At 42.8% G+C, this 18,697-nt stretch overlaps 1 protein-coding gene across 3 annotated transcripts in view; it reads right to left on the reverse strand.

Annotated features, from left to right (window-relative positions):
* Window positions 1-18,697, reverse strand: part of SNX19 (sorting nexin 19) — an 84,314-nt gene that overhangs the window by 23,583 nt on the left and 42,034 nt on the right. The window lies entirely within an intron of this gene.

The following is an 18,697-nucleotide window of genomic DNA, read 5'->3' on the forward strand; positions in this document are numbered from 1 at the left end:
AAATTGTTTTGTATCTCGGAGCCTGTTCTCTTACCTGTAAAACAGTGGTAGCATGGACTACCTCAAAAGATTGCTGTGCAGTTTGGCTGGGGTAAGATTGGAGACATGTGGATCCTCTGCTCATCATAGTCACTCAGGACTCAGGCTGAATGAGCAGCCACTATCTCAGTGGTTGCCAGTTGGCTGAGCAAAATGATAAAGTTCTGAAGGGTCTCTCTCATTAGCACTTTTAAGTGGGTAGCAGGTCCATTTACATATGATTGGCTAAACCAGTCACGTGGTGTCACCAACCAGGAAGGATCTGGGAAGTACAATTCTCATGGGTGCCAGGAAGGCAAAGAGCCGAGAATATTTGGCAGTTAGAACAGTGGATAAAGTACCTAGTGCTATGACTGGTATTCTCTATGTGCTCATTCCATGCCAGCTGTACGTTAGTTCAGATCTGTTATCTATAAAATATTGTATATGTATTATCTTAGTATATTCAAAAGTGTTAATGGCTGATAACTGATGTATTATGCCCTCCCCTTTCAGAAGTGCCTACAGCTTAATAGAAAGTTCTTAGAGACATATTAAAACTCAAGGAATGAATGTCGGCCAATCACTCAGATGGTAGAAATATTTGGAAGGTTCCATGGAGGAGGTAGGAGTTGAACTGGATTTGGACGTTTGGGGGGCATCTCAATAAAAGCAGGCAGGGGGACTTCAAAACATGGCACAGAGCACAGAGTGTCTGACTTCTTTGCTTTGGACATGTGAATTTATTTATCATTTGCCCATTTATTTCTTTATTCATTTACTTATTCTTGAAATGTATACCAAATGCTTGTATGTGCCAGGCACTGGGGATATTATCATTGAAAAAGATGTTTGCCTTCATGGAGCTTGCATTTTAGTAGCAGAAGAAACTAAACAAACAAAAATGAGTAAATACATAGTAATAGTATAACAGGTGGTAATAACTCTTATTGATAAATAAAGCAGACTAAGGGGTAGGACATACCAGGGCTACAGAGGTTGGAGGTGCTGTTGTTTTATTTGGGGTCTTCAGAAAAGCAATTGAGGGAGCAGCCTCTGTGCAAATCTAGAACATTCTACACAGAGACACCGCAATGGCCCCAGCTCTGAGGGGAGAGCCTTCTGAGCCTATCTGAGGAAAGAGTGTACAAAACAGGAACAAGGAGCTGGGGGACCAGGGTTTTAGTCCTGGTTCTGCTGTTGCTTTGCTATGGGACTTGGAGCTGTCAGTACAGCTATGTGGTTATGAAGATGGGTGGGGAGCTGGTCAGCCTGGGTTTGAGCCCAGCTTTGCCCTTTACTGGATGAGGTGGGCAAATTCCTTGACCTCTCCAAGCTTCAATTTCCCCATCTGTGAATATGGGGAAAAACCTTGTACTTCATGCAGATGAAACGAATTAGCCCACACAGAGCACTGAAACCAGGGCCCGACACTTTGTGAGCCCTCTTTGATGTTAGCTGTCTCTATTACAGAGAGTTGTTTCCCCCCTCTGGGATTGAGGACCATCATCCACTGATTGTGAGTTTGGAGAGGTGGTCTCTTTAGGCTCTCTTGACTCAAATATTCTTTGGGGAAATCTGAGGCTAATTTACACGTTCTTGCCACATTTGCATGTCATTTGTCTCGTACTCAGGGACTGCTGTTTCTTCCATGGTCTGCCCCCATCAGTCTTCTTGCTGGATTTAGCTTCTTTCCAGTGAAGTTGAGTATGGGGTCCTTCTGTCTTTGCTACACCTCCACTTCACTCTGCCTCGCCGGTGGGCTTTATTCCTTCCTGGAACTTTGCACACCACTTCAGTACACTTTGTTGATTAAAAACATTCTCTCCATAAACTTCAATACACTGGCAAGGGATCTATGTAGCAGAAACATTAAAAATGAGATTGTAGGCTGCTTTCTGTTTTGGGACTAAGCATTTGGGAAAGATGCCATTTAACTCAGGGTACACCAAGTCACAGACACTCTTGGATGATGCCCCTCCCTGCAACATCATCACTGATGTCAAGAAAGCATGTTACTGCTCTAGCCCTGGTCACTAGTCTTGTACAGTAGTGCTTCTGAAGACCCCTCCTGTGCTGTGGTCTGAAGGCTTGTGTTTCCCCCCAACCGCAAACTCCTATGTTGAGAATCTATTCCTCTAGGTGGTGGTATTAGGAGGTGGGCCTTTGGGAGTTGATTAGATTATACAGGTGGGGCCCTCATAATGAAATTCATGTCCATATAAAAGAGGAGTGTGGAAGCTTGCTTGTCCCTTATGCCGTGTGAGGACAGTGAGAAGACAGGCAGCTCTGAGGAACAGGCCCTCACCAGACACCAAAACTGCTGGCACCTAGATCCTAGATGTCCAGCTTTCAGACTGTGAGAAGTAAATGTCTGTTGTTTATCAGCCACAGCAGCCTGAATGGACAGAGACAGTCCTGCCTCTTTAGGGCTTGTGGCACACTGTGTGTTCCATCAGTGCTGAGGACCACTGGGTCCTCACGATGGCAGCGCAGAAGGTTTTACAGTGAACATTGAGGCCAGCCACCATTATCTGTCCCTTTTTCTGTGAACAGTGTTATTCTGTGTGTGACATGGACCCCTATCTTTAGATCCTACATGTCCTGTAGCACAGCGTCTTCCACAGAATGAATGAATGTGCTGGGTACTAAGTGATGCTCAATTTCCCTTCCCCAGCTGGGTAGTAAGCCCTGTAAGAACCCAGAGAGCAGTGTGGCCTGTGTGGAGGGGACAGTGTGTGACAGCCCAGATGGGAATGCCAGCACCATCACTAGGTGGGTGACTGTGGCCAAGGCACTTGAGCTCTCTGGGTCTCATATTTCCCACCTCTAAAACCTGGGCATGCACCTTTGTTTAATGAATAAATGACAAAATGTGCCTTTATAAACTGGTGACTACCTACCTTGCATAAAGAATGCACATATTTATCCCACCAAATAAATATATGGTTGCTCTTCAATTTGAGATCCTTAACAAGTCAATATCATAATGAGTTCATTATATTTCTTTGTCAGGAAAGAGAGGAAAACAGTGCCTAGTGATGACGCCAAGTTGGGGTAAACCTGGCTAAGAGGGAACGTGGCGCCAGTGTCTCTTCCAGTTCTCTCTCATCCTTGGGGATCACTTGTTTATCTCCACATGAGCATAGATTTATGTACCTATAAAGGAATATGTCTCAGTGATACTGGACAGCTTAACCTAGGTCCTTGATCCAACCAAATAAGGAGAACCTTACTTGGGACAACCAAAGTCCATAGTCCAGTGAGCTCACTCAATGGGAACAAAAAAGAAAGAGATAGACAAGCATACAAATAATAGGACTTTATTTTGCAGAGAGAATACACACCAACATGTAAGCCCAGGTGGCCTCGGAAAGAGAAATGAGAACCACCCCCGTGGGTTTGTATGTTGTCCTGGGACAGGGGTGTATCTCTGTCTTAACAAAGGGGAGGAATATTACTGTGAAGGAGGAGCTATGGTAATTAAAGCCTAATGAGGTAGTATCAGCTTCTGGTCATGCGCAGGAGTTACTTCCCTTAAACTTGTCCCTGTCCATTACAGGTGAAAAGTCGTAATGGTGGTAATTCTGCAATTTCTGGTCATGCGCAGGAGTTACTTCCCTTAACCTCGTCCTGTCCACTACAAGGGAAAGGTTGTAATGGTGGTCATCTGCACCTTTGCTTCTCCTTGTGTGCAGGTGCAACAGTGTAGCATGCTGATTGGTTGTGTGGGTGAGCTGGTGTCAGTGCATTATGAGTCCGTCAACTGTCAGGCAAAGAGGTGGTAGTGCTGATCCAGCCTGAATATTTATGAGTAGCTTCCCTGGAGCGTTTCCCTATACTATTCCTGCCTCATCAGGACACCATTGCTCTTTGTAATTCTACAAGGCATGTTGATCACACAATATTCTTTGTAGCAGAGGAACATTTGAACATAGCCTGCAAACCTCACCTGCTCTGTCCCTGCGTCCTCATCCAGCTCCACTCCTTACCACTGTCACTCACAGAACCCTACTCGTCTGCCACGCCATTCTGCCTAGCTGCCCCTCCAAACCTTCTTTTCTAAGGTGACTCCTACTCACATTCTGAGGCTCTGAAAGCCTCAGTGGCTCTTCTAGAGCCACTGGAAGCCTTTACTGGCCCACTGCTGCCCTCCCCAGCCCACCCAGGCTGGGTGAAGTCCTTCTCTGGGGAGCTTCTATGTGTGCTGCTGTCCCTACACTTCCTTCCTCACACTGTGACTTTCTGATTATGATTACACGCCTCCCCTGACACTCCCCATGCCACAGACAAAGCATTCACCCAGGGCAGGAGCTTCCTCTCTTATTTCTGAATCCCAAGCCTACCTGGCACTATAGAATATGTTGTTAATTTATGTTGAACAATGGAAGACTGAGGGGGTTGTGGTGAAGAATGATGTCCTCCACAGTCTCCCAGCGAAGTAGTAGTACAGTGGGCCCCAGAGCCCAAGAACTCTTTCCTCACCTAGAGCTTTTCCATCCAGTCAGGGTGGCTTTTCTCTCCTACAACCAATGGGCATTCAGAATGTGGCCTTGCTTCCCAGGGTGGGTGGCGAGGTTTGGTTGGGACAGGTGTGGCATCTCCTCCAGGTGTCACCCTTCACACTTAGGGATGCTGTCTGTCCCCAATCTGGGTGTGCACACCTGCTCCCTTCTTGATGGTTAAAGCAACAGCGCCACCTCCTGGCCTCAAGGTCACTGGTGTGGCCTGACCTGGGAGATCTTGGGCGCCCTCTTGTGGACTTTGAGAAGTTGAGGTGTAGAAGCAACTTGAGTTATTCCCAGGTCACCGCTGACCATGATGCCATGGTTATAACAACTTAGGTGCAGAGGATCAGAGGCATATGATGTAATAAGTTGCAGGCACAGGTGATGTCATGCTCCTTGGTGAAAAGATGTCCAGAAAGTTCTTCTAGGTGGCAAATACAGCAGTGAAAATGATGGTAAGTGGCGGGGAAAGAACTGGAGGGAAAAGAGGTAGAGACAAAGGAAGGGGATGAAATCCTGACCCACACTCCTCACCTCCAGGGCTGAAGTGACTAACAAGGCCATTTAAGAAGTGCAGGCTGGAGCGTAGGAAGCCTTTCCCCAGGATGAGTTCCGTGGCATTTCCAGTTCCCCGTTTGAACCATTCAGTAACATACTCAGCCCCTGCATCTTCAGTTGGTTCCATCTTGTTACTGGCAAACATTAGATGTCCCTGGCAGGGGGCTCAGCCTCTGACCCCGTTTCGGCTACATAAGAATCTCAGTGTCTAGGGAACATGTGCTCTATTTGAAATACATATCTCTGCAAAGCTTATTTTGTTTTGGGAGAAGTCTCATATAAATCTGTCCTGCCAAGATATTACTGCAGTGAACTGTTGGTTTTCATTCCTGTCAAACACAATCTTACAAGGAGAGCAAGGGGGCAGTCAACCCTGAGAGCCAACTGGGAGAGGACTTTCCTAGAATCCTCTGGAGAATTAAAAAAAAAAAAAAAGGAGGAACATCTAGAATGGCTGTTGTTTCATTAATGCCGGTACCTGCAACATGCCTGAGACATTCCCAGTGGTGCACTGAGTGGGTTCCAGTCTACCTGCAGTGGCCCAGCTGACATTTCCTAGAGAAAGCCAAATGAAAACCTGGAGTCCCAACTGCAGTTTAGCATTGTAGCGCATATGCTTAGATTTCCTCTTTATTCCAAATGCAGACAGTCCTGCAGAGTCCTGCCTAACACACGAAAGATGGGAAAAATGAAAAAACAATGCCCCAACAATATTTGTACAGATCTAAGCTCCACAAAGCTGGACCAAATCAGTATAGATGCTTCCTTTTTAGTAATGCCTCTCAAAACACTTGGACGCACAAATGGTGTAATTTTATGCTGCTGACCTTATTCTTTTGTTTTGCTTTTGATTATAATAAAAATTACTCTATGCAAAACTTGTAGAAAATTGAAAATGCAGAATCTGTCCAGATGAATTGTCAAATAAGACCACACTCTAGGAAGAGTTAACTATTAGAAGTCAAAGATACTAGCTTTCCAATTCACTTCCATCCATTTTCCCTCTTTAGGGCATGGTTTCCTACTCTGTACAATCGGGGTTGATGTGATCTCAAGGACCTTTGTAGTTTGAATGCTCTTTTGTTCTTTGAAAAGCCTTATATCATGTGATGGTTGACTGCATGTCACATTATCATACAGAGTGGTCCCCACTTTGCAGAGAAATGTTGATTTGCTCACTCATTCACCCCTTCATTCATTCAACAAAGAGTGAGTGCCTACAGTATGCCTGACACTGCTGTAGGCAGAGCTGCAGATGAGTTGTGAATGAAGCAAGGTCTTGGTTTTCATGGGCCTTGCATTCTTATGGGGGTCACACACAATAAAAAATTTTAAAAATATATAGTGTAACTTGGAAGACATTATGTTGAGTGAAATAAGTCTGGCACAGAAAGACAAATAGCACATGACCTCACTTATATGTGGAATCTAAAAAATTAGAACTCATAGAGACAGAGTAAAATAAAATGGTGGTTACCAGAGGCTGGGGATTGAGGGATTGGGGATATGAGGACACAGAGGACACAAAGTAATAAGTTCAAGAGGTCTGTCGTACATCATGGTGACAACAGTTAATTATTATAATATATTGTGTATGTGAAAATAGCTCAGATTTTAATTGTTCTCAGCACAAAAAAAAGTATGTGAGGTAATGTGTATGTTAAATAGCTTGATTTAGCTATTCCACAATGTATATATATCAAAATTTCATGCCATACCCCATAAATATATGCAATTTTTACTTGCCAATTAAAAAATTAAAAAATATATAGTGTAATATAATGTAAATCAGTTAGTAGTAAGTGCTATGAAGGATTATGAAATAAGCAATGCTATTTTTTAGATAGGATGGTCAGGAAACTCGTCTCTGAGAAGGTGGCATTTAGGCAGAGACAGTGGAGTGGGGGAGTGAGGCATGTGGATGTCCAGGGAAGACCATGCCGGGCAGAGGAAGGAGCGAGTGCAAAGGCCTGTTCAAGGAAGATGAGGAGATGGGAGAGTCAGGAAGTGAGTCGGTACCCCTTGATGTGGTCTTAGGTTTTGACTCTGAGAAGCCGTGAAAGCTTGTGAGTGTGGGAGCTTTCTTAAGAGTCAGTGTTGTGTGCAAAGGTCATTGCTAGGCATTGGGAGAACCCAGAGCTAAAACACAGTTCAAGGACATGCACTAGTCTTCAGGAGAGATGGTGACTGAGGGTGGAAGGAGGTGGGTGCCAGCTTAAAATGCATGGCACAGGCACAAGTTCTGAAGGAGCTCGGGAGATGGTGGCTGGGGCCCAGCAGCGGGAATTTAACCTGGACCTTGAGGAAAGGGCCAGGCAAATAAAAATGAGATAGCCTTTTCAATAATGAAGGGGTGAGCAGTGGGAGAAGGCAGAAGTGGGCCTGGCCTAACTGGAAAGTGACTTGATTAGGACAAAAGTGTCTGACAGCAGCGCAATGAGATGTGAGTGGTGGGAACAGGCTGACAAGAAGGAAGGAAGTAGCCTGACCCCTCTTTCTAAGCTAGATAAGAAGGTTCTTCTCTTAACCCAAATGATATTTCATGATCAAATGGTCAATACTCTGATGCTTTTCCTCTAGGAGAGGGTAAATGGTTTGCCCTTGAGGCCTTATCCTCTCCAAGTGCTGAAGGGAATGGTTACCTCATAGGCCACCAGGCCCCACCTGCCCTCAAGTAAAGCAGTCTTTCCCTAGGCACCCAGCCTAGGAAGGATGGGGCTTAAGCACTGCCTTGAGGGCCACATCTTTAGTCATGTGAATGGCTGCTCTCTGCAGTCTGCCTAAGCCCTCTGGATGTTCAAGAGCCTTGCAACTGAGGATTGCCTTTCTGAAAACCAACAGGACTTGTCCAGAAATGAGCCTGTCTCCACCCCAGCCAGTGTCTTCCTGTCTCTAGTCCTGGGCATGAAGATGTGCAAATCTCTACTTTACTAGAGCACAGATTTCAGTCTGGGGCATCAGACCATCCGTCTACTGAGAACTTGGATGTGGAATACTCCCACGACCTCGTTCTGAGCCATGCCTGCCAGCAGCACACTGGTGCCTGCCTGCTGCCACCATCTATGAGATAATGTCTTTCCATTTTGGGACTGTGACATAGTTACATCAGACCTCAATGGCCAGTGCTCATATTCCAGGCCTGAGACCAGTGTGACTGCAGAGAAACCTAAGCCACAAGGGACATTCCCAGGCTCAAAAATCATAAACCCGACAGGGAAAGGAATTTGATCAGAAAATGACACCATTTGGGTTATTTTAATGCCTAGATTTGAGCTGCCCTTTCAGCAGAGCCCCTTCTGTCATAGGACTTTGGTACCAAGTGACCTTGCCAGATGACTTTCACTTTTTTTTAACTGCAGGTCATGTGTGGCTCAGGAACACTACATGGAGTACAGACTTTGGGTGAGAGGATAAGCCCTGTTTCAGAACTGTTTCTCTGTGCACAGAGTGTGCAGGCTGATGGGGCAGAGGTCAGGTTTGGAGGCTTTGTAGCAGACAACTTGGTGTGAGTGAAGGGAGAACTTCCCTCCTGCATGTACAACTCCCAAAACTTTTATTCTTTTTCAGGCACTACCATGTTGAATGGTGCAGAATGCCATCTCAGCAAGTTCTTTGATAACTAAGAGGTAGAGATGATTGTTAACCACTCTGAGAGGTCATGTAAGTCCATCAAATAGTCAATCAGTTCATAAATCAAGAAACATTTATGTATCTATTATTTACTGAGCATTTTGTTATATGCATTGGAAACTACAAATCAACATACAACACAGTCTGTACTCTGAAGGAGTACGTAATAAAGGTGTGAGAAAAAAGACTTGTACTCAGGTAGTCATAAACATATGGTCAAATGTTCAATGGTCTAGCACTGATAAAAACTGCAGGAGGAAGGAAGAGAGACCATTCCAGTGGACAAACAGCATGAGAAAAGGCCCAGAGGTAGTACAAAGCATGCACTTAAAGCAATGAGTCACACTAAGCCTTCTTATCTAAGACCAAAGGTTAGAAGACCCTTTCCCCAGAGGAATGGGAGAGTCTGCCTTCAGGCTGTCAGTAATGTTGGACGAGAGTGCTTGATTTATAAATTTTAAAAACTTGAGAGGGTTGATATCCCACCCAGAGCAATGCAGGGCAGAATGGATTAGTGGCAAAAGGACTGAATGGAGTGCCATGAGACCTTAGTTCCAGGCCTACTGAACAGAAAGACCTTGGATGAGCTTTTCATTGAAATGCTGAGGGCTTTAGGGTCACATCTTTATACTAAGGATAATATTGGTTTAGGGCAGCAGAAACATCACTGAGCCAGAAGCTAGAAGACCCAGGCTGTAGTCCTGGCTTTGCCAATAATAATGACAAATATTTATACATTGTTGTCACTAAAGAGATTGCTGTCAACCTTTAGAAGTTATTGTTAAATATATTAACTCATTTAGCCCCCTCGCCCACCCAATCTCAGTAAGGAGAGCACCATTCTTATTCCCATGTAATGGATGAGGAAACTAAAGCACAGAGGTTTGAAATAACTTACCCAAGGACAAAGAGCTAGTCACTGGCAGAGCTGAGATTCTACCTGGTTGTCTGTTGGCAAAGCCCATGTTCTTAATTCCTGTGCTGTTGCCTCTCAATAAACTGGGCGAGTGATCTTGGGCAAGAGACAAACTCTTTGCATTTGTTTACAGTTCAGTAAAATGAGGACACAACTTTTCAAATTACCTTTAAAAGTGACTGTCAAGATCTAAATAAGATTGGATATGAAATACCTTGTGATTTAGAAGGTCCTATACATGTGTGAAGAATGTTTCTCAGAGGAATGACAGAAGGACAAAATGAGATGGCTGATGGAAAATGCTCTCGGAAATGAAAAATAAAAGTGTGTACTTTGATTATCAGTACCACCACCATCCTGGGAAAGGTTAATTGAAGGTGAATAGGTCCTTAGATTCCATTAAAATTTGGGAGTGTGGCTTATCCTTCACATCTGCGTGGAAACTTGAACCAACTTAATTTGGCAGCTTTAAAGAGAGAAAATGTAGGACAGAAACTTTTGTCCTAGGAGCCCAGAGAAAGTCAAGGATATTCCTCTCAGGAAGAGTATTTCAAGGCTTCTTTCCTTCCTTCCCTAAATTGAGACCCAGATGAGGTAGAAGAAAGTCTCTGCTGAGATGAAAATCAAGATGAAATACAATCATCCATTCATTTCTAGGACATTCAGGGAGCATTGTCACTGTTCCAGAAACTGGCCAAGACCCGAAAGACAGTTTCTGCTCTCTAACTGATGTGATAGAGCCGGACAGGGTCTTCTCTGTGATCCAGTCCAACCTCTTTGTATGAACAGAACCAAAGTCCAGGGAAGTGGAGAGATTTGTCCAAGATCACTAAGACCCATGACTAGAAGCCAGCTCCTCATGCCAGGAAAATGTGTGTTCCTCCTCATTTCAGTGCTTCCCTTTTGGGTGGGTCTGGGGTGAGTGGGAATTTGTTCAAGATCCATATTGTGCCTCTGATAATTCCAAAGACTGAAATTATTTAAAAAAAAAAATTTTTTTTAAGGCTCATCTCTGAAATGGCTCTGTCTCTGACTTTATATTGCCTGAATTGTTAAATAGGCACAATCTGTATTGGTCTGATGGATACTATGTGGTAGAGTTTGGACGTGTTGTCCCTCCAAAGCTTATGTGGAAATCTGATCTCCAATGTGGAGTGTTGGGAGCTGTTTGGATTATGGGGGATCCCTCACGAATGGATTAATGCTCTCCCTGGGGAGTGGGTAGGGGTAGTGAGTGAGTTCTCACTCTATTAGTTCTTGTGAGAGCTGGTCTTGTTTAAAGGACCCTGGCACGCTCTCTACCCCCTCCCCCACTCTCGCCATGTGATCTTGCACCTGCTGGCTGCCTGATGTTTTCCACCATGAGTCGAAGCAGCTTGAGGCCCATGCCAGATGCAGCTGTTCCAGAATCATTAGCCAAATAAATCTGTTCTTTATAAATAACCCAGTTTCAGTTATTCTGTTATAAGCGACAGAAATGGACTAACCTCTATGAATCACCTATTTTCCTGTGACAAAGAGGTGCTTCTTTTTAAGACTGAAATCACCACCCTGTGGTGTGTTTTCCTGTGAGCTGAAACAATCAGTTACAGCCCTTAAATATCAACAAATCCCCCAGGAAGCTGACTTTCTACTCCCCTCTCTGCCTTCTCTTTTCATGTACTAGTGCCAGAGCCTCTCCCCCTGCTAACAGGAAGATAATTCACATCTGTTAGTGTTATTGCTCCCTCCCACTTTAGCTCAGCATTGTATAAATAACACAAGTTTTTTTAAAAAGCCCTATAACCAGGGGCTGGGTTGGGAGTTAGAGAGTCTGTTAGTGAAAAAAAAGTAACATCCTTTTTTGAGCCCAGAATTCATCAGATTCCTCCTGTGGCAATAGAGGTCTTTTCACCACAGCAACTAAGAGGCTACTGCTGGATATGTACTTAAGAGATGGGTCACAGTTAAGAGCTGCTAGCCTGGGGTCTGCCTCTGGAGACACTTCTGCCTCAGATTAGATAGCAGTCTCAAAGGCATTAGAGTCAGGAGCTAGCTTGTTGGCATACAGGCCCATCAGTGCTTCTCAAGTTTCAGATAAAGGTTGCTACAGCTATGAAATTCACTTGGGACACCCTGCTTCTCAGTGTGAGGTTAAGTTACCCCCCCCCCCCCCCCCCCGGTGTATTTTTACAGCAGAAGGGAGGTCTGGGGGAGACAAAAGCCTAAGGATTCACCTTTGCTTGCTTGGAACTTGGTGTTCTTGCTGTCATCTGCTTTAGTCAAGGGGGTGGCGAGAGGTGTGGGCTCTATTGTTTGTGTAGGAAGATGGAAAGAAAATTTGCAAATGGTGAGGATTCCAAGCCTACCAGAAGGAAGGAAAAAAGTTACTCACTTCCACAAGAAGGTTGCCAACTTCATTTATGGATCAAGCAACTGTGTGCAGGCAAAGTTTGTCACCAGCCTATGCAGAGGATGGAGAAACTAGCCAGGTCTGCTGAGAATTTGTGAGATGACAGAATATATGAGAAAATTATATGTCATGGTATAGTACTAAACACTAGAGCAACTGGAGTAAACAAAACAATATGACTCCAAGGGGTTTACAGCCCAGTAGGGAATACACACAGACAAACAGGCATTCTCTAAGGGCAGGATAGAAGCTTGACTACAGAAGATGCTTCTCAATGAAGATAGCAGTCTATGTTTCAAGCAAGTTGTGCTAAGTCCAGCCAATATAAGATAAACTTTCATTTAATTAAATTTTGTTTCTTCATAAGGAAGTTTATTACATACTGCCTGTAAGTGCAGGTAGGTAAAAGGCACATAGAACTATGAACAGATGCAATTAACAAGAGTTTTTTACTTTTATACGTCATCTTTCTCATTCAAACATTAATTATTCAGCATTTTCTCATCTGTTTTCAAAAAGTTTCTCTAGGAGCCTGAACTTGTAGAGGTGATATGGGGAGAGGAAACTTTATCAGTTTCTCTAGAGACTGTTTTTTATGTCTGAACTGTTTTTACAACACATTTTCCACAGAAAGCTCAACCAGTCACTAAACTCTCGGAGTCTCAGAAGCTGGACTTAAAATCAAGGGAAGAGATTTGCATAGCTAAAAATTTCTAGTTGTATGAATGGTTCAGAACGTGAGAAATTTACTAAAATATCTTATGGTTGGTGGTTACTTTGATTTCACAGATGGGAATATTGGACCAACCTGCCTCACAGAATATCAACTGTGGAGTCAAGTATAAAAAGTACTGTACATTAAGGTTTACATATATTCTTAAATTGATGTTAACATTAATTTAACTATCAAAAAGACAATTAGACTGGGGAGGGTGTCAAATAATCCATAAAGACTAATAAGTTAATATGGGATAAAAAGTTAAGGATAAAGATAAAGCAATTTTGGGGTTACATAAGAAAAAGAGAAGTGACAGAGACATGAAGGGTTTCTTGAAGATTTTTTTTTGTTGCTATTCATTTAGTTTTAAGAAAATGGTTTCAGAAATGAACATAGAGAAGTAATTGAGTGAGGCAAACTATTGGTCCAAGGCTGCTTGCTATGAAAGAGCAAGAAAATTTTGATCACTTGGGAAAAATCCACAGAAACCCAAATTCTATAAAGGACTCAGGTCATTCCACCCCAAGAGTATGCACTCTTCCATATCCAAAACCATGCTTGGAGCTTGGTGAAACACCAGCTCTTGCCTCAGTCCTCTCCAGATTGCTAAAAGGAGGTACATAATCCTACTCTTGCAAGCAGAAAGGCCACAGATATTATTGCTTTATTCACATATGCACACTTAGTCCACCACTGATCTGTCCAGATGAGTTCTTGCCCTCTAAATGCCATATGCTACTCACAAGCCTACATCTATGCAAGGCACACACCTGTACATGGGGACAGCTTCTGTTTCAAACATGAGAGCAACAGATTTCTCTATCTCATCCAAACAGGTCCACTGAAAAGGAAACTTTTTGGGTCTTCACCCATATGTGAGATGTACAAAGCTGTCTGGGACAGACCTGGTATTAATTATCCAGTACTCTCCACTGGAATAAGTGGTTAATCCCAAGGTTTACACTGGAGACTGACTAACCTGCCTGAGCTGGACACAGAACCAACCTTGGCTCCAGAGATGATTCCACATCATGTGCTGTGCAAATGTGCACTGGCATGAGGAAGGGCCTTCACCCCACAGCAGATGGGCTCCTTCTTATGCAGGCCTACTCTAAACTAATATGTGACCCAAGCACTAATTTGGCTAGGGTTTCCCTCTTTTTATGAAGTGCATCATTTTGACTCTCAGAACGAACTTCTCCTTTGCTCTTTTACCTGTTCTTGGCCTGTTTTCCATCATGGCCTGGAGACTCGTTCTTCAGGCTTAGAAACAACAGATGATTTTATCCATGGCTAACACATTGACCAGATATCTCAGATTCCTTAGTTTTCATTCTTATGACAGCCGCCTAGTTTTGATCTGTTGGGTTTGGGCAAATAGTAGCAGCAGCAGATGCAATAGGGAAAATAGCAAATACACTGCATGAGTTAGGAATTTATGCTATCCTTTCTTTTCTTCAATCTTATTATTTTGTCTTTGAAGAGTTTTCCTTGTGGTATCTTAGGCCTGGATTAAAATAAGTTGTTTGAGAAGGTATGAAATAAAGAATTTTAAACCTGGGACCAAACAAATTCAAAGATAATTTTAAAGAAGTCAGATAGCAAGTGGAAGAGAAAGTTGTCTTTATCTTCTTTTTGTGGTAATTGCATTCCTTACAAATTTGTGTCTGGGGTAGGAAGGAGTTGAGAATATTTTCTTTAGGCAGATTTTTCTTTTTTTTTTCTTTCTGATCTCGAAGTAGGTAAAGTTGGGGGACTGAAGAGTCAGCAGGGTAAGCTGGGAATTTTTATGACTGGATGACTTAAAAAACATTTTCAAATTAGAACCCATTTTCTTTAAACAGCTTAGGTTAGACCCTTATGGCCCACATATTTAGACTGTGAACAGCACTGTCAGAAAACTATGTGAATTCTGGCATAGGAAATAAAAGGACAATTTTCTTTCATTTGATATTTGCTGTTGAATAAAGATATAAGGTCCTAAAGATGAAATTTGCCACCCCTTTGCTTATATAACAGGGTACAGCAGTGATATAAAGAACAAGGGAAAGAAAAAAAGCCAAACTGTGGATTACAGATAAACCACAGACTTACCTTCTTAATCATTTTAACACTTTAACGATAAAATTAGCTTGCACTTCCTAAACAAACACTAACTGGTGACAAAGGAGTCTACTTTGGGCTAAAAAGAGCAGATAATGTCACCTCAGGAAAGGTTTTCTAAGTTTGGATCTTGATACTATTACTTTTTCTTTCATTCTTCCCTCCCAACCCTCCACATCCCAGAGACAGTGTGCTGGGTACTTCTACACGAGTGCTTGCAGGTAAGGTATGAAGAACAAAGTGAACACACCAGATTTTTGTCATGTTGGTGGACAGACAGCAAAGCCAGAGTAGTTTTCTGCATCTTGTCACATGCTTGTTTCTGCTTCCAAGAAAGCAGAGTTAAAATGGACTTTCAGACCAGAGACAGGTGAGAAGCGATAGGGAGGTAGCTAGAAGGCCCGCCAAGTCTGAGAACAGCAGGTGCACCTGCCAATGTGACTGTTGGTGTCTGAATTTCCTCCACCACTTCGGTGCAGCCTCCACTTCACACACTGTGGCTACTGAATCAGAGGGAAAAATGTTGATGATTTTCACTTGTTTCTTGCTTGACATTTAGACATTCTTCTGTTTTTTTTTTTTTTTTTTTTTTAAAACCAGCCAGTGTGGTCTTTGTGTTATAAGAAATATCAAGTAAATCTTAGGATGCGGAAGTAATGTTTGGGGCAATAACTCCCTCACTTCCTCTCTCCTGAGAAATCCTGCTTTGTGTATAGCAGTATCTCTCATTCTTAATACCACAAAGGAGTGATGGAGATTTGCAAGCTGAAATTCATCCTTCAATGGTTTTCATTTTCCTGTCCACAAAGGAGGTGTGAGCAACTACTACTCTATTTCTGGCACTCCCAGTGGAAGGAAAGAGAGGTTCCAAGTTATGGCAGAGCCTGCCCAGTTGGGCCTTCAACTACAAAAGCATCATGGTTTCCCTTCTTCTCCAATTACCATTCCTTCCCTGGGTCCCATCCCCTTTCACATCCAGAAGGGCTGACTAACTTTCCTTTCCTCATCCTGGGAAAACATGTCTTGCTTCAGTGCAAAGGAAGACTGGGGTAAACAGCAGATGCTAAGGGGGCTGTGGGAGCTGAGGCTTGCCAAGACAGCTCGGCTGGATGGGTTCCTGAAGCAAGGTATCTCCAACTTCTCCCTCAAACAGCAGAGGATCGGGACAATCATGACATTGACATTTTTAGAGCATAGCACTTATACTTTAACTAGGCCTCACCCCAGACCTACTGAATCAAAATTTGCATTTTAACAAGATCCCAGGTGAATCACATGCACATTAAAGTTTGATAAGCACTATTCCAACTCATTAGACCAAGGGTCTGCAAACTACGGCTCATGGGCCATATCTGGCCAGCTCCCTGTTTTTGTAAATCAAGTTTTACTAGAACACAGCTACACATATTTGTTTATGAATTGCCTATGACTGTTTTCACGCTACAGTGGAAAAGCTGAGTAGTTATAAAAGAGACCATACGGTAGCAAAGCCTGACATATTTACTCTCTAGCCCCTTACAGAAAAAGTTTGCTTGCTCCTATATCAGACTATATATACCCCTTAAAAGTGAGAACCTGGTCTTATTTTGCTTTGTAGGCTAGCAAGATTTGTATCTAGGTTCTGCCATTTCCTGGCAAGTGACTATAAGTCATGTCTTCTCTATGCCTCATGTCCTCATGTATAAAATGGGAATATAAAATAGAACCTACCTCACAGAGTTGATGTGTGGGTTAAACAAGTTACACAAATTGCATAAGTGGTGCTCTCAGCAAATGTGAACTATTAGCTGGCATCAGGTATTTTGAGAGTGCCATGGGGGATTTGTTGAATGTTGGCAGAATGACCCATATAGCAGAAAATGTCCACTAACATCCATTCTCTGCTTCTCCCTTGCTAACATCTAGCTATTTTTAAAGGTATCTGACTTTCACGGAGAGTGACCTCATCTCCAGGGTAAATACTATTGCCAAGCCAATCACAGTAACGCCATTCTCAATGTCAGTGGATTGGCAGAGGGGTGGGCAGTTCTAACCAAGGAGTCACGAGAAGAGGATTCTTAAAGGGCTTCTGGGAAATGGTTCCCTCATTCTTTAGAAGAAAAATGGAAGAGATGCTTGTTCTTTCATGGACATTACTTCTAGGTGTGACACCCAACATTGCAGCATCCATGAAGACAGGCAGTCTAAAGACAGAGCTAGCATGTTTAGAATGGCAGAACAGAAAGATAGAAAGAACCTGGGCCCCTGATAAGGTCCTGGAGTTGATGAATCAATCAACCCCTGGGGTTCCCCTACTCATGTACTAATCAAGAATGTTCTGGGTTATGCCAATAAAAACCACAATCAGATATCACCTCATACCTGTAATGGTGGCCATCATAAACAACAACAAAACCTAAGTGTTGGTGAGGATGTGGGGAAATTAGAATTCTTGGGCACTGTTGGGGGAACGTAAAATAGAAAACAGTATCGAGGTTCCACAAAAAATCAAAAATAGGACTATCATATGATCTAGCAATCTTCTTCTGGGTATTGATCTAAAAGAACTGAGAGCAGTGTCTTGAAGAGATATTTGCACTCCCATGTGCACTGTGGCATTATTCACAATAACCAAGATGTGGAAGTAACCCAAATGTCTATCACATATGAATGACCGAAGAAAAAGTGGCATAGCCACACAACAGAATATTATTCAGCCTTAAAAAAGAGAGATATTCTGTTACATGCTACAATGTGGGTGAACCCAGAGGACATTATGCTAAATGAAATGAGCCAGTCATAGAAGGACAAATACTGTATGATTCCACTGATATGAGGTATCTAAAGTAGTCAGACTCATAAAAGCAAAAAGTAAAATGGTGGTTGCCAGAGGCTGTGGGGAGGGGGAAAAGGAGAGTTGCTGTTCAAATGAGTATAAAATTCTACGTATGCAAGATAAAAAACTTCTAGAGGTCTGCTGTACAACACTGCTGGTTATAGTTAACAATAATGCACCGTGCACTCAATTTGTTAAAAAGTTAGATCTCACTACCATCTAACCCCAGTTAGGATGGCTAAAATCCAAAAGACTCTGAACGATAAATGCTGGCGAGGTTGCGGAGAAAAAGGAACTCTCATACATTGTTGGTGGGACTGCAAAATGGTGCAGCCTCTATGGAAAATGGTATGGAGGTTCCTCAAACAATTGCAGATAGATCTACCATACAACCCAGCTATCCCACTGCTGGGAATATACCCAGAGGAATGGAAATCATCAAGTCGAAGGTATACCTGTTCCCCAATGTTCATCGCAGCACTCTTTACAATAGCCAAGAGTTGGAAGCAGCCCAAATGTCCATCATCGGATGAGTGGATATGGAAAATGTGGTACATCTACACAATGGAATACTACTCAGCTATAAAAACGAATGAAATACTGCCATTTGCAACAACATGGATGGACCTTGAGAGAATTATATTAAGTGAAACGAGTCAGGCACAGAAAGAGAAATACCACATGTTCTCACTTATTGGTGGGAGCTAAAAATTAATATATAAATTCACACACACACACACACAAAAAAAACCGGGGGAGGGGAAGAAGATATAACAACCACAATTACTTGAAGTTGATACGACAAGCAAACAGAAAGGACATTGTTGGTGGGGAGGGAGGAGAGGGAGGAGGGAGGGAGGTTTTGGTAAGGGGCAACAATAATCAACCACAATGTATATCGACAAAATAAAATTAAAAATAAATAAATAAATAAAAAAAATAAAAATAGGTAATTCATTACACTAATGTATTATTACATAATCACATGCGTATATTACATTTACATATGTAAGTATGTAATATTATACAATGTATTATC

Source organism: Cynocephalus volans, chromosome 4 (genome assembly GCF_027409185.1).
Source record: "Cynocephalus volans isolate mCynVol1 chromosome 4, mCynVol1.pri, whole genome shotgun sequence".
NCBI lineage: Eukaryota > Metazoa > Chordata > Mammalia > Dermoptera > Cynocephalidae > Cynocephalus > Cynocephalus volans.